The following is a 16854-nucleotide window of genomic DNA, read 5'->3' as shown; positions in this document are numbered from 1 at the left end:
TTCTAATTCACAGTTATTGTCACAGCTCCAACTAGTGTTCATAAAACCAAATGGCATTCATAACTGGACACAGACATATTCCCCAAACAGTCAAAGACACCCTTTGATAATTGATGTCAAAAGAGAGACTAAGCATTGTAAGGTTCTCAGACTTGCTGAACAACGTTGTCCAACCTCCCCCTCCCTCCCCCACAAAAAAAACCCCAAACAAAAGTGATGGTAGCCCATGAAGTAATTTTGTGACCATACATTAAATATGATGTCATTTTTATAATGGTCAGGAAAGCAAAGCTTCTGCAACTCTCAGATAATTCAGATTTAATGTCACCCTGCCATAATGAATATGACCACAGAGCTCCCATTTGTTGGACTTGCCACCTCAGAAAGCAGAGATTTGGGTTAATATTTTAAAAAGTCCAAGATGGAGTGGGAAAGGTTCTGAAAGATAACTGGAACATTTTGTGCACATCCACACTGATAAACAATAGGATGTTCTCATACCACAATTATGCTGCAGATACCGGGCCTTCCAGGGGTAACTCTGGATTTATGCCAATGTAACCAAGAGCAGAACATGACCCACACTATACACTTCCATGTATTCACAAAGTGACAAAGTGGATTTTGAACTTCACCTTGCCAAATGCTGCCAAACTCTGCTGCCAAACCTAATTAACAAGTCTTTAAACTATATATCAGTAAATATTTGATGAGTAAATATAGTTCCACTTTGTATTGTGGCTGACATCAGGTGAACAAACACTAAAGCAGACATAATTATTATCAGAGTCCCCTATCTGGTATCCCTCAATGTTGCCAAATTTTGTGATTTTATTTTTTGTGATGTTTAGTGTTTTTCTTAAAGCCCCCAGAATTATGCTGAATTATGCTACTACCCAAAAATCTTCAACTGTCACTTAAAATTTTTTTAGCTCTTCTGGTAGAAGAGAAAACCTTGAAAATGTGAAGGATGAAAAACCAGAAGGCAAAGAAAAAAAACCCAACATTTATTATTTCAAACAATCTCATGATTTTAGAACATTTTTGATTGTCTGCTGTTATCTGTAAGGCCTGTACATTACCATAGCTGGTATTCAAAATGGGACCTTCATGGTCCACAAGCAGTTCTGATAGGTGAGCCAAAGAAATCCGCACTTTGGTTAATCTAATTAAAACTGTCCAAAGTTTGTCTGGCCAGCCATTAGCATTAAGACTGGCTTTCTAAATTTGGAGGAAGAAAATTACACTCTGGTTCAGAAGGAGCTGCTGGCAATTGTGTTCAGTTCTCACATCATAGTTAGAAACAAGCCAATTGTGGTGAAGCAGAGGAACCACCCACCAGCATGGAAGGGGTTAAGAAGAGCCTTTGGGCCCAGCTAGCCCTGCTCCGTTATATGTGCAGCCAGTGTCAGGCCTGGAGGGGAGCTTGGGACTGACTGGTGAAAAGGCAGGAGCCATCTGCCACCCTACCTGAGGAAAGTATCACAAGCTTGCGGACTGAGGCAGCCACCAGGGATGAAGCACTGTCATCTTGGCTGAAAGAGACAGAGAAAGAGGCCTCGGAGCACCCGGCCTGAGAGGAACTAGGGTGACCGAAACACAGAGACCTTGTGGGGGGGTTCGCACCCCACCAAACTTATGGCTGCCCTGCCTGGAGAAATCTGGGGACCACAGCAGGATACCACCCAGGGTCCATGAGGCGATATTACTAAGAGACAAACCATAAGGACCATAAGGGCCATGCCCCAAACAAAAGGGAAACAGTAGGAAGTAGCCCTGGGCAGTGAATGTAGACTCCCTGCTGTAGACTCAGTACTCAGAGTGAAATAAACAGGGCCTTGAGCTGGGACCATAGGCATAGTTTGACTTCTGTATTTGGAGCGGCAGCTTCAGTCAGGCCAACTGCGTGGGCGGGGGAGGGCACAAATTCTGTACCTGCCGGACATTTGCAGTTTGGGGGGAGCAATGCCTCCCCTGCCCTGCAAACTATGTCCATGGCTGGGACCTGGTAGAGTGAGAGGGCCTTAAAGATTGAGGCACCTTGATCACAAAAGCAGGGGAAGGAAGCCAGGTACTCCAACCACTAGACCGGTTGGCCCTCCAAGCCCCACATTATGCCACTGAAATGACTTGGTCTCTTAGACCCACTGAAAATCTAAAGTATGATGAGTAAAGCTGGTCCAACAATTCTGAACTTCAAAGTTTTTCAACTAAACGAGGGAATATGGTTTTCACAAAAAGAATTTGTGACAAGTTTTCTCATTTTTGGAGCTGGTTGAAAATGTCAAACTTTGAAGTTTTTCAGTGAAAAAAGGGACGCTTCTGGAAGTGCTGTCTCTTATTTCAACCATCCCAGTTCCTTTTATACCTACGCCGGCCCCATCTCCCTTGCACTCCAGCCACTCTATCAGCCTCCAGTCCTGATTCCCAGCCAACCTCCAGCCAGCACATCATCCCAATTTCTGCTTAAGTGCCTCATTCTGCTGCTGCCTCCCACTAACTGGCCCAGGACTGCAGGACAAGGTCACCAGCCTGCCAGCTTTGCCAGTTTGAGAAGATGCCTGTCCAGTGATGCTAGGAGTTCCACTGTCAACATAAATTTTGCCTCAGTTTTTTTCCGGGCCCCTAATTGCTGTTGCTGAGCCAGAGATGAGTGAGGAGGTAGGATTCTGTGGTTAGTGGATGTCCTAAGACCAATTGGGAGGCCTGATCAGCCTGGCATTCTCTTCAGCAGGACTGTGGAAGGAGAAGAGCAATGCACGTGAGGGAGGTATGAAGGGATCCAAGGTGAAGGGCTGGAATCATGGAGCAGGGCAGACTGTGCAGTGGTCAAGGCAGGGAGCTGTGATCAGCTGAGGGGCTGGACATGGACATTGGAGACTGCCTGGGGCAAAGGAGCTAGCTGGCATTACTTTATCTATTGGCTTCCTTTGCATAAACAGAAAGTTAAACAGTACTGATGAATAATGCAATTTGTCTATATTTTCACCTTGAATACCAGTGTGCATGGGATTTTGTGGGGAGATAAATGTATCTAAAGTTTTCAAGGTCAAAACCAAGCCATTTGTATATTAGAGGGATACAGAAATAAAATGTTAGACAGCAGGTGACATATTTTTTTAAAAAGAATTTTTTAACTCCTTCATATGGATAAGATACTGAACAGATTTACTACTAACTTAGAAGACTGTCTGTGCACTAAGAGTACGTAGTGTACGTTTTGTTTTTAATCTTCATATCTAACAAAGGGATTTAGCCCTTGATATGGGACTACTCAGATACTTAAAGTTATGCACATGCTTAAGTGCTTTGCTTGATTATGTCCTTTATCCTTGTTACAGCTACAAATCTCAACACAGCCTAAATATGAAGCTATTAACTATGCCCCTTTATGTCCTTCATCCTGCAAACACTTACATACATGCTTAACTTCTCATATGTTTAAAGTCAAGCATGTGTATAAATGTTTGCAAGAATGGGGCCTTAAACTTTAAAGAGAAATGAACAAGAAATTATAGTTATGCCACGATTGTTACTTGAAAGCTAAGCCGCTTGGGGGATATAGAGAAAAGTGAAGTAATAGACTGCCATCTTGTGGCTAACTGAATGAGTAGATATTTAGAAAAAACAAAAGAACATATTGGTGGTATGCATAAGTGTAGGAAACTATTGAGTTAGGGCTAATAATTAATTTTACATTAGTGTTAATATTTTGCCTGAACTGACAAACGTTTCGTCACCAATATCCTTTGCAGAAGACCTTTACTGGAGTTACACTATTTTTCTTCCTATGACCATCACAGCGTGCAAGGTAAAAGTCTTTGAGGAACTTGAGGAAGTCTTTTAAAATTTAAATAACTTCTTTGTTTCACAAAATACCAAATCTAAACTGTTTTATGGACTAATTGCTGTGCAAATTTTAAGTTTAAACAATGTTTGTTTCATTGGTTATACAGACAATAATTTGATTTTGCCAAATTATTAATTTAATTTGTTTCTGAGTAGGAGCTGTATTTTTTCCTCATAGTTCATGGTTTTCATTCTGGAAAACACAAAGTTACATTTATAACAATTACTCTGATAAGAAGAAAAGAAAAAATCTGAGTCATTTTGTTTTAAGGTTTACACTATTTTAGTGACTAATGCTGGAATCCTTTGTCCTTGAAGACTAGAAAGATGAGTCACTAAAACAAGAAATATATTTAAAAACATTGGGCTAGTTTCAGCTCTTAGTTTTACCTGTGTAAAGCTATTAACTTCAGTGTGGTTGCAGAGGTCTAACTGAGAAAACAGAATTTGGCCTATTTTCCTGATGTCTGCAGAATTAAAGGCTTGTTGATGGTTTGGTTTGGTTTTTGGTTTGGGGTTTTTGTTTTTACAGAAATCAGTGTAACTCTGCAAGTACAGTTAAAGTATTGCAACATTTGTGGTTACAAATGTCACAAACAAACTGCTTTGTAGTTTCATGAAAAAAATACCTCCAGCACTTAAAAAAAGATATTTGTAACATACTTTCTCCATTGTTCATAGTCGACATTCTCAGGCACACTGCAAAATGACCATCTGAAGCCCTCCTGAGTATATTTTATAACATTAACAGGACAAACAAGAAAAAAAGTATAGATCTGTTAGCTTAGCTGCCACTCACCAATGCTATTTTCTCCTTACATTACTATATTTCTATGGCTAACCAGAATATTAACTGGACCTTCAGATAAAATGTATTTGGTCTGTCTCGCAAAAGACCCATAACATGATTGAAACCCTGTCAGAATTAGCATGAGCGTGAGGGTTTATCTTCATTGCAGAGTTAACTGAAGTTACTGTTAACTTAAATGTTGTAGTCTAGCTTGAGTGAGAGCAGTCACACTGTAAAGTATGTAAACTATTGGATTAGCAGCACAGAGCAGCGTTAGCATCTCCACTGCAATACTAGCCCGAATATCAGCATCCTGCAAGCTTTAACCCATACAAATGCTAGAGATTTTGTGTGTGCGCAGCCGTCAGGTTGAGGCAACACTTGAGTTATTATATAATTCAAGCTAACAATGGAGTGAAGACAAGTCCTGAACGTGACTATCAAACAGATGTTGGAAGACTTGGGAGAAAAAATACAGGGGTGGGGGGAATACAGATATAGTTACACAAAGAACAATTTGGAGGAATTTCCAAATAGGGGAACTAAAACATTCCCACCAATAGGGATGAAAGTAGTGGAAACTAACTCTTTAAGGCCAAATGTCTGTCACAGAGAAGTGGGAGAGAGTTGAGATAATATTTCTCCTTCCTGCCAACCCATCAGCAGCCTTGTGCACACAATATGCAGTTGAGCTTCCCTGTCAGTTTGGGAGGAGTGGATTGGTGGGGCGGGAGGGCAGAGAAAGAGGTGGTAGAGCTGAGGTAGAGTCCCTCACCGTAACCTCTCAGCCCCTGGAAATCTGGGGGAATTTTCCCTAAGTAAGTTAATGTTGACAGTATTGCCCCAAGAAAGAAAACACAACACACTGTCAACTTGTGGAACTCGTTGCCAGGGGATATTGTGAAGGCCAAAACTATAACTGGGTTAAAAAAATTAAATAAGTTCATGGAGGATAGGTCCATCAATGGCTATTAGCCAAGATGGTCAGGGATGCAACCCACCCCATTCTCGGGATGTCCATAACCCACAGAGTACCAGAAGCTGGGACTGGATGACAGGGGATGGATCATTTGATAATTGCCCTATTCTGTTCATTCCCTCAGAAGACAGGATACTGGGCTAAATGGACCTTTGGTCTGACCCAGGATGGCCATTCTTATGTTATGTTCTAATATCATTGAGATAATGTGCTAGCCAAGGCAAGTCAGGCTTCCTAGCTACTTCCCATTCCAAGAAAGTGCTCACAAGCCTTGAAAGCTATAAAGGACTGTGATGGGGCAGCTACCCCACACTGGCTGGCAAAGGGTTAATAGCAGCCCTTGGAATGGCTGTGCAGAACCCAGCCAACCAGAGGAAGGCTCAGAAGCAGCCAATCAGGGCCAGGCTGGGTCCTATAAGAAGGGCTGCTAGGCAGAGAGGAGTTTAGTCTTTCCCTGGAGCTTGAGGGAGATGTACTGGCTGCTTGTAGAGAGAAATACCTGGGACAGAGCAGTTTTGGGCAGGTCAGGGGAGATAGTGGAGCTCCAGCCTGGCTGGCTCCCAGACTGTGGCCTTGATAAAGGGGCTGAGTAGGGGTACTGGGGCTACGGGGAAGTGGCCCAGGGAAAGTAGGTAGCAGCAGAGGGGAAGGAGAGGCAGTGAGTGACTGTCAGCTATAGGGTCACTGGGTTGGGGCCAGAGTAGCAGGTGGGCCTTGACCCCCACCTTTGCCCCACTGGCTGCCAAGGGAAGTGGCCAGCCAAAGAATTGCAGTTTTCCCCTGAGCGAGGGCTGGACTAGGGGCTGCAGTTTGCCACTGTAGTGAGAAGCTGGGAGAAGGACTGCCGATCCCCCTGGAAGGGGGGAAACAATTGAGTTGGGGCACAGCCAGTGGGCTGTGTCCTGAAGAGGATGCTGTGGTCCAGGAGCGACATGGGTCCCCACAGACAGTTGAGATGTTGGAGAAGCAGTGATGGAGAGTGAGACACCACAAGAGGAGGGTGCCCTGCTGATGGAGAGAGCTAATTCCCAGAGCAGCCAGTAGGAGGTGCCATGGTGGTGAGCACAACCTGTTACAAGGACACTGAATGACTCTCTCACACATAGAGCATTCCCCCTGGACATTCACCAGGTGGTTGTGTTTGGGACCCGTATCACCAGGCTCCTGTGCGCTCTTGAAGCTTCTTGAGCCTGAACAGAGTCCAGGCACTACCCCGGCTAGGGTCTCTAGGCATCTCTCAGGGTGCAGATCCTCTGTCTAGCACCTTCTGAGAACTGAAACCCAGTAGTTCAACTGCCCAGGCCCTGTGATTAGTGCTGACTCCTCCAGACTCCTCAGAAGTTTAAGCACACCACTGGCAAATCTTCACCCTTGTTGGCACCCTGGGTTTACACCTTACTACTTCAGGGGAATGTGACAGTGCAAGCCAGAAGATGCAAAGTCAGACTTTGCACAGGATTCTAAAACAATTACTCTTTACATTAACTAGCACAAGAAATACAGGGATCTAGACCTGCAGTTCTCAACCGGGGGTCTGCAGCCCGCTCGGGGGCTGTGATCAGGTTTCAGGGGGTCCACCAAAATAAACCAGAGAGAAGGGCTGGTGTTAGACTCGCTGAAGCCCGAGCCCCGCCCCCTGGGGCTGAAGCTGACCCATGATGAACACTGACCATGACATACACGTATGCTTGTTGAAGATACCCTCCATGTCTTCACAGAATTGTTGACCAGAACCAGCAAAAGTTTCTCACTAAGTAAAACAAAAATAATATTCAGTTTTCTATTTTTGTACCTATATATCCCTTTCTTTTTTATATTATATATATGTGTGCTTAACTGAATAACTATCCATTTAACACAGCTTTTAATCTATTGGATATAAAGAAAAACAGTTGTTGTGTCACAGGTTGGTCATGAAGTTATTATATGTTGGGGGAGGCCTCAGAAAGAAAAAATTGAGAACCCCTGATCTAGACCAAATAATAAACACACCTGTACATATTTTTCTGCCTCAGTTTCCTCATAGCTCTTAAGCATTCTTTGGGCTTAGGGTAGAGACCTTTGAGGAGTCTGGGCACCCCCTCTGTATGTGGCTCTCGTCCAAACCATAAAAAGAAAAGGAGGACTTGTGGCACCTTAGAGACTAACCAATTTATTTGAGCATAAGCTTTTGTGAGCTACAGCTCACTTCATCAGATGCATAAAGTGGAAAATGCAGTGAGGATGTTTTATACATACAGACCATGAAAAAATGGGTGTTTATCACTTCAAAAGCTTTTCTCTTCCCCCCCCCACCCCACTCTCCTGCTGGTAATAGCTTATCTAAAGTGATCACTCTCCTTACAATGTGTATGATAATCAAGGTGGGCCATTTCCAGCACAAATCCAGGGTTTAACAAGAACATCTGAGGAACAGTGGGCAGGGAGGGGTAGGAAAAAACAAGGGGAAATAGGTTACCTTGCATAATGACTTAACCATTCCCAGTCTCTATTCAAGCCTAAGTTAATTGTATCCAATTTGCAAATGAATTCCAATTCAGCAGTCTCTCGCTGGAGTCTGGTTTTGAAGTTTTTCTGTTGTAATATCACAACTTTCATGTCTGTAATCGCATGACCAGGGAGATTGAAGTGTTCTCCAACTGGTTTATGAATGTTATAATTCTTGACATCTGATTTGTGTCCATTTATTCTTTTATGTAGAGACTGTCCAGTTTGACCAATGTACATGGCAGAGGGGCATTGCTTGCACATGACAGATGTGCAGGTGAACGAGCCTCTGATAGTGTGGCTGATGTTATTAGGCCCTGTGATGGTGTCCCTTGAATAGATATGTGGGCAAAGTTGACAACAGGCTTTGTTGCAAGGATAGGTTCCTGGGTTAGTGGTTCTGTTGTGTGGTATGTAGTTGCTGGTGAGTATTTGCTTCAGGTTGGAGGGCTGTCAGGAGACAGGCCAGTCCTTGCCTACAAAGATTTGTGAGTGATGGGTCGTCCTTCAGGATAGGTTGTAGATCCTTGATAATGCGCTGGAGAGGTTTTAGTTGGAGGCTGAAGGTGACGGCTAGTGGCATTCTGTTATTTTCTTTGTTAGGCCTGTCCTGTAGCAGGTGACTTCTGGATACTCTTCTGGCTCTGTCAATCTGTTTCTTCACTTCAGCAGGTGGGTACTGTAGTTGTAAGAATGCTTGATAGAGATCTTGTAGGTGTTTGTCTCTGTCTGAGGGGTTGGAGCAAATGCGGTTGTATCGTAGAGCTTGGCTGTAGACAATGGACCGTGTGGTGTGGTCTGGGTGAAAGCTGGAGGCATGCAGGTAGGAATAGCGGTCAGTAGGTTTCTGGTATAGGGTGGTGGTTATGTGACCATTGCTTATTAGTACCGTAGTGTCCAGGAAGTGGATCTCTTGCGTGGACTGGTCCAGGCTGAGGTTGATGGTGGCATGGAAATTGTTGAAATCATGGTGGAATTCCTCAAGGGCTTCTTTTCCATGAGTCCAGATGATGATGTCATCAATATAGCGCAAGTAGAGTAGGGGCATTAGGGGACGAGAGCTGAGGAAGCGTTGTTCTAAGTCAGACACAAAAATGTTGGCATACTGTGGGGCCATGCGGGTACCCATAGCAGTGCCGCTGATTTGAAGGTATACATTGTCCCCAAATATGAAATAGTTATGGGTGAGGACTCCCTTTTCTTTTTGCGAATACAGACTAACACGGCTGCTACACCATCACAGGGCCTAATAACATCAGCCACACTATCAGAGGCTCGTTCACCAGCACATCTACCAATGTGATATATGCCATCATGTGCAAGCAATGCCCCTCTGCCATGTACATTGGTCAAACTGGACAGTCTCTATGTAAAAGAATAAATGGACACAAATCAGATGTCAAGAATTATAACATTCATAAACCAGTCGGAGAACACTTCAACCTCCCTGGTCACGCGATTACAGACATGAAAGTTGCGATATTACAACAGAACAACTTCAAAACCAGACTTCAGCGAGAGACTGCTGAATTGGAATTCATTTGCAAATTGGATACAATTAACTTAAGTTACCTTGCATAATGACTTAACCATTCCCAGTCTCTCTTCAAGCCTATTTCCCCTTGTTTTTTCCTACCCCTCCCCCGCCCACTGTTCTTCAGATGTTCTTGTTAAACCCTGGATTTGTGCTGGAAATGGCCCACCTTGATTATCATACACATTGGAAGGAGAGTGATCACTTTAGCTAAGCTATTACCAGCAGGAGAGTGGGGTAGGGGGAGAGAAAACCTTTTGAAGTTATAAACACCCATTTTTTCATGGTCTGTATGTATAAAACATCCTCACTGCATTTTCCACTTTATGCATCCGATGAAGTGAGCTGTAGCTCACGAAAGCTTATGCTCAAATAAATTGGTTAGTCTCTAAGGTGCCATAAGTACTCCTTTTCTCTTTGAGAATACAGACTAACATGGCTGCTACTCTGAAACCTCCGAATCATACACTCTCTCACTCTGACCTCTGCAATCAGTGCCCTTCCACTCTCCTGCCCAAGCTTTCTCTAACTCAGGGGCTGGCAACCTATGGTACGCGTACCAAAGACTGTATGCAAGCCCATTTTTAATGGCATGCTGCTGCCTCCCGGGGCGGCAGCAGCAGCGTGCCATTAAAAATCCTGCCCTGCCTAGCCCGGCTCGTTCTTCTCCGCCCCTTCCCCCCCCTCCCATGGGGGCAAGGGGCAGGTGGCAGAAGCTTGGTTCTGCTGGCTTCCCTGCCTCGTCCCGCAGTGTGCTGGGTTCCTGCTTCTCCTTCTCTCCGTCCGTCCCTCCCTAGCGCCGATCAGCTGATGGCCCTTGCCAGGGGGTGGGGGAGGAGCAGGGTCAGCGTGCTTGCTGCTCCCGGTGGAGGCAGAAGTGGGGGCAGGGCCTTGGAGAAGGGGGGGTGGGGTAGAAGCAGGGCATACCCCCTGCTGTGAGCACCCCATGGACCCCCCCACCCCACACACACCCTGCCCTGAGCCCTGTACCCCCCTCACACACACCCAGCCCTCTGCTTGACTCTTTCACACACACACCCCCAAACCCCAGTCCTGACTTTGGCACCCCCACATATACCCAGGTCCCCCAAACCCCATGCCCCGACTCTTGCACCCCCCACAGCCCATGCACCCCCCACATCCTGACTCTTGCATCCCCCCCCTCACCAAATGGGAGCTCCTGCACCACCCACCCCACATTCCTACCTGCACCCCTTCCACCAAATGGGAGCTGCCCAGGTAAGCTCTCCATACCCAAACCTCCTGCCCCAACCTTGAGCCTCCTCCCTCATTCTAGCTCCTGGCCAGACCCTACACCCCAACCCCGGGCCTGCTTCTTCACCCCTCAGTTCAGTGCAGAGAGAGAGGAAGATAATGGGCCAGAACCAGGGAGAAGGTAGGTTCCCACTGTATGTGGGCAGGGCCAGGACCCCAGACTGGCAGCTGCTGGACCCGCTCAGCCCACTGGGATCCCAGCTAGCAGGAGCCGGCAGATGGAACCCCTGAGAGGCAGCGGGCTGAGCCACTCAGCCCACTGCCAGTCTGGGGTCCCAGCCACCGGCCCCACTCAGCCCACTGCCAGTCTGGGGTCCCAGCCACCAGCCCCACTCAGCCTGCTGCTGGCCTAGGTGAACGGAACCCCAGACCAGCAGTGGGCTGAGCAGGCCGGCGGCATAAGATCAACATTTTAATTTAATTTTTAAATGAAGGTTCTTAAACATTTTGAAAACCTTGTTTATTTTACAATACAACAATGGTTATATAATATATAGACTTTTATAGGGAAAGATCTTCTAAAAAACATTAAAATGTATTACTGTCATGTGAAACTTTTAAATTAAACTGAATAAATGAAGACTCGGCACACCACTTCTGAAAGGTTGCCAACCCCTGCTCTAACTCTTTGCAGGCTGAGTGCTGCATGGGGGAGGAGAAGAACCAACCCCATTGCTCACAGCAGGATAGGTGAGAGGTGGGAACAGAGCCACCCTGAGATGCTGCACTCTTTAGCTCCTTCCTCTCCTTTCCCCTCCTGTGAGAATGGCTTCAGGCTGCTGAGGGAAGGGAGACAGCTTTCTGTAACTCTAATTGGTTGCTCTGCCCCTGGAGGTGGGCAAGTGGGGCAGGTAACGAAGAGGGGATTTCCCCCCAAGTAGCACTCAAATTCACGAGTGGACCGGACGTTATTGTGTCACAGTGAGGCTGGCTCCAGCCACAGCCAAAATCCTGTCACTTGCAAAAAAATCAGGAGAGTTGGCAACACTGGCCCTAACAAGATTTCATGACCCCGTTAGCCCTGTGCCACCATTCCTTGGAGGTAAAAGAACAGAGAAGGCAGCAAGCCCCTCATTCAAAACGGAGTCTGCAGTCTGACACAGATACACAAAGAGTCCCCCAATGTCAAACAGAATTCAGAAGTTGTACACAGACAGATCCCCCCCAAATTATTGCTGTAAAGGAGATTGAACAGCCAATGCCCATGGCCGTGTCAAGATAAAATTTGCCTTCAAAAGCAAACCCAATGCTTAAAAGATCCTTAAAAGAGATTGACTATATTACCTTTTGTGAACAGATCTATTCTGGTGCACAACCTCAGCAGTTCAGCTGCATGGTTAAATGACTTTAGAGCAGACAGTATCAGACCATTCACAGAGAGTCACCTTTGGGATAAGAAAGGTAATAGATTAAGCACTATTCACCCAGAGCCTTTGGGGAGTACTGTTCTGAGCAGGGAAATCCAAGAAGAAAGGGCCTACAACTCTTCAGGCTGTAAGATCATACGCAATGATTTCCTTGGCTTTTTGGGAAACAGATTGTAGGCTATGAAAGGAATGATTGGCCCATCCATTGCAGTATGGGATTCTGAACCCTGTTTTTGAAACTTACCATAGGTCAAAAAATTCCAAATATGGGTGCCTAATATTAGGCTCTCACATCCAGACCCTCAAGCTATTTAAGCACCTAACTCTCATTGGTCTCAATGGGAGTTAAGCCCCTAAATGCCTTTGAGGAGCTAGACCCTAAATCCATATTTAGGTACCTATTTATGGCCCCCATTCCCAAAGTATCTAAGCATTTCACAGTCTCTACTGTAGGGAAGTGGTATTGTGCTCATTGTACAGATGGGGAATTCACACACAGAGACTGAGACTTGTCCAAGATCACACAGGAAGTCTGTTGCAGAGTCAAAGGTTAACACCCTAATTATTTGACCATCCTTCCTCTCGGGGGCTTCTCCCCTAAGCGTGGAATGACTTTCAAATGTACTAACTTTAGGCACCCATCTATGACCACATTTCTATATATACACGTGATACCGCCATACATGTGATCAACTGCAGCAACTAGGTAGGAGACAGTGCAGAGGGGCCTCCTGAGAGAGACACATACCAAGTGAGCCTGGCTTAGAAACCTGCAAGCTTCTATTTGCTAGAATAGAGACTAGACTGGAGAGGGCACCTTAGGCACTAGGCACGAAGAGCCCTGATTCTTGACTGGAATCCCACATGGACTCAAACAACCACCGCTATTTTTCACCTTGAACTGTCACTGTTTAAATCTTTGTACCACTGTATTTGCAATCTTTCCCTTTCCTGCCAGCCCTACTAAACTACCCTTTCCCTTAGCCCTGTATCTGAGTGGTTATGGGACCCATCAGGGCTGGATCCTACAACAAGGCCTAACTGCCAAAGCATCTACAGTGCTTGCCTGCAGGTGATGATACACCTGGCACACTACTGGTATCTTAGGGGTTTGGTGTTCTCTAGCACAAAGCAGTATAATAATCCCAAGAGAAATGGGAGCTGCCGCTTTGAGAATGCAGTAGGGTGAGCTCTTAAAAGAAGCTCTTACCAGGCAAACATTTGGATTCCCAGAATAAACAAAGTTCTCATTGCAAAGCTGAGTCTTGTGGTTAACAGTGTAACACATACAGTAGAACCTCAGAGTTACAAACACCTCAGGAATGGAAGCTGTTCGCAACTCTGAAATGTTCGTAACTCTGAACAAAATGTTGTGGTTGTTCTTTCAAAAGTTTACAGCTGAACATTGACTTAATACAGCTTTGAAACTTTACTATGCAGAAGAAAAATGCTGTTTTTAACCATTTTAATTTAAATGAAACAAGCACAGAAACTGTTTCCTTACCTTGTCAAATCTTTTTTGTAAATTTTCCATTTATTTTTTTAGTAGTTTACATTTAACACAGTACTGTAGTGTAGTTGCCTTTTGTTGTTCTCTGCTGTTGCCTGATTACATACTTCTGGATCCAAATGAAGCGTGTGGTTGATCATCAGTTCGTAACTCGGGTGTTCGTAACTCTGAGGTTCTACTGTATCTCCCCTTGTAGCACCTCCCTTGGCATCCTGCCATCTCTGTGTAGTGGAACTGCATAGTTCTCCTGATAAGGAAGTTTCAGTGTTTGCAGAGACACTGTACCCAAGTAAAGTAAATCCAGTAAATCTAAGTCAATGAGGTTACTCTGAATTTACACAGGTGGAAATGAGTGTAGAATTTGGCCCTTAAAACATTCTCTGATATTTCACAGTTACCACAATGATAAGCATTGTGTAAGAACACAGGCAAAAAGGAAGAGATATAAAACTGCAATACCAATCTTACAGTATAGCAAAAGCCTTTACAATTCAGAACTTTCCATTCATCTCTAATTCTTACCTTGCTTTTTCCAAAATACAGTAGGTATTTGAAAAAGTTGACAGTTTCACAACTAACCTTGGATGAGCTAATCTTTGACCAGCATATCTAGAGTAGGCAGCCATGTTTCCAATAACTACTGCTGTCAATGTTCTTCATCTCAGTCAATTCACTGGAATCTCACACACTTATACCTTTTGATTTCTGAAAATCTGCAACTGAGTGGTTTTTTAATGGTTACCTGTCAATAATAAATTTTCAGAAATCAAAAATGTAAGTGTGAGACTCATCTACTTCTCATCTCTGTGTTAGCTTATGTGACATCGCTTAGCTTGTTCTCATAGGGATATTTGAACTTTGCCACATATACACAATCATAAGTAACTATGGAGTCAGGTTGATTAGCAGTAGGGAGGAAAAGTCTTTCAAACTTTTGATTAATACAAGCACTATTTAAACAACTCCGCACTCTACAGCAGCACAGCACCAAAATACAATATCATATCCTGAAATCATATGGGGTATTGTGTGAAATAATGACTTTGGATCTGTAATTATTATGGTCCAAATCCCAAGAAGAACTGATTATTTGAATTCCATTAATTTCAATGGGGAGTTGCAGCAGCTCAGCAGATGCTATGCACTTATTAGGATTTGGTCTGATATTAATACTTATGGGCATGGGGATAGGGATAGAGTACTCTTTCAAAAGTATCTTGGTAGCAGCCTTGACAGGGCTCTTATCAGGTATAATTCTTTCATGTGATACCATTACAACTGCAAATTAAAAAACATTGTGCATTCTATTTCTGCAACACCTCTTTCAAGTATTATTATTATTTTATTTGGAAGTGTGGGAAGAGGTGTCACACTCTACAATCCTGAAGTAGCAGCCGTGGTTTTGGACCCAAAACTCATGGCTCTTACAAGATCTGTGTGGATTTCAGGAGATCTGTGGCAGGCATAGCACCTACGGCCTTCTTCCCCACATTTCTCAGACTTTCTCCAGTCCTTTGGCTTTATAGTTCCCATGGAACTGCCAGGGTCTCTTCCCAAAGCTAATACTCCCTAAATGCTTTTCTGTGGGGTAAGTTTGACAGAGCGAAAGGAGAATCCATTGCTTCCATTGCTTTTAGTAATGTAGGTCTAGGATAACAATTGAAGTGAGTCTGGGCATTTTCTTTCCTTTTTTAATTCAGTACAAGTTCCTTAGAGTTTTTTCTTTTAATTGCTGTTTTTATTTTAAGGTTTGAGCTAAAGCAGCTTTAAAGTCAAACACTAATCTTTCTAACTACAGTCATTTATCCTTTCTCAAACACAAGTCACTCATTGCTGTCATGAAAAGAAATCTCCCATTCCCATATTATTTTGTTCTGATGTTTAGAATTGCATTACCCACTGATATGATCCTTAGCCCAGGAATACTGAGACACTGCTCTTGGTTATGAAACCCTTTCATAGTTACAGTACAAACTGATATTCTAATTTACTGCCTGGAGGGTGTATGAATTTTTTAAATAAAAGTGGAATATTTAACCCTATGACTCTTAATAAGCCCATTAAGAAAAGGACACAGCATCGCTGCTTGAAAGTTATTGAGGATGAATCTGAACTTCAGTGCAAAACTTTCACCTACCTATAAGGCCTGATTGTGACTCCTCTGTTCCCACTGGTGAGAAACTGGTCAGACTAAATGATGATAATAAACCTTTCTGACTTCAAAAATCTGTGAAAGTACTCACATGGACAGTTCCATTCACTTTGGTGAGACTAATTGTATGAGGAATTGCTCATCAACAGGAGTGAAGAGCTCAAAATTTGGCCCTTAAGAAGACAGATGAGGGGCTGCGATATCTGGACTCCATCATTTACAGCTGTTTCAGTCTCACTTCTGGAAAACAAGTGATGCACATTTTATGGTTGCAGAAATTTTATCTTTTGTCTGAATTTCCTATAATTGTTGCCAAATGAAAATTCTACCACTTTTGTACTGATGCTTATTTTGAAAGCTATTTCCCCGCTTATTTATGCATACCTACAAGTGGTCTTCATTTGCAATTTTGATTAGTTTCCACCTGCATAAACCCTTTAATGATTTTCTATGATTATTTGTAACTGAGTTGGCATAAGGACAGATAATGAAAATATGAATCAGTTCCATGTCTAGAAATTTCTTGCAAATGTATGTTTAGGGGTTTTATTTTGAAAAAAAAAAATATATATATATAGGGTGTGCAAACCCTCACATTCAGCATCATATGACATAAGTCAAGGATGAAGATAAAAAGAAAAGGAGTACTTGTAGCACCTTAGAGACTAACACATTTATCTGAGCACAAGCTTTCATGAGCTACAGCTCACTTCATGAAGATATTATCTAAAGATGTTAAATTCTACACCTTCTAAAGTACCTGAACACTGGAAATAAGTTGGGAAATGAAGAGTTAAAGATCAAACTAGTCCCTTACTGCCATGTATCTTGATCACCCCATGGGCCTCAGAGCAGGCTGATACTTAAGTGCTACAGCAGCTTTTTTAGTAAAGACACTCCTATGTGAACAG

This window comes from Eretmochelys imbricata, chromosome 1 (assembly GCF_965152235.1).
Source record: "Eretmochelys imbricata isolate rEreImb1 chromosome 1, rEreImb1.hap1, whole genome shotgun sequence".
Taxonomy (NCBI): domain Eukaryota; kingdom Metazoa; phylum Chordata; order Testudines; family Cheloniidae; genus Eretmochelys; species Eretmochelys imbricata.
Note: the sequence above shows the minus strand (reverse complement) of the source record.